Genomic DNA, 634 nt, shown 5'->3' with positions numbered 1-634 from the left:
GGACCACCAGAGACCCTCGTGGAAAGCTCGCGCTCAGCGCACACTGGCTGCAAGTGTACGACGGCGCTGTTTGAAGTCGTTCAACAGAGCGCTTGGACCCAACATGTCGTTGCACGCACCAGGTACCGCGCAGGCCAACTACCATCCCTCCTGGATTTGGTCATCATCAACGAAAGACACCTCGTTGATCCGGTAACAATTAACGCTCCACTGGGACACAGCGACCACTGTGTGCTGACCTTTGATTTCATCTGCTATTGGGCCAGAAATCCCAAACCTCAAACGTGGTTTCAAGGCTTCTGCCGTGCGGACTTCTCAGGAATGCGCATCTTCCTTGAACAAGTCACACTGGGACCAGCTCCGGTGGAAGAACTATATAGGACTATTGTCCAGAAAGTTCACGAGGCTGACACGACGTTCGTTCCAAAAAACTGGCACGCAATCGGATGAACCACAGGATGCCAAAAAGAATTCGGCGACTTCGGGAAAAAAGGTCCTAACTCTTTTTCAAAAAGTTGACAACAGGGTATACAGAAGACGAGCTGGCATTTTGTAAAATGCGGAACCGCCGTAAATCGGAAATCCGCCAATGGAGCATACGAAAAGAATGCACCATCCTGGACCTCGCACAAAA

Source organism: Opisthorchis viverrini (assembly GCF_000715545.1).
Source record: "Opisthorchis viverrini unplaced genomic scaffold opera_v5_138, whole genome shotgun sequence".
NCBI classification, from domain to species: domain Eukaryota; kingdom Metazoa; phylum Platyhelminthes; class Trematoda; order Opisthorchiida; family Opisthorchiidae; genus Opisthorchis; species Opisthorchis viverrini.
Note: the sequence above shows the minus strand (reverse complement) of the source record.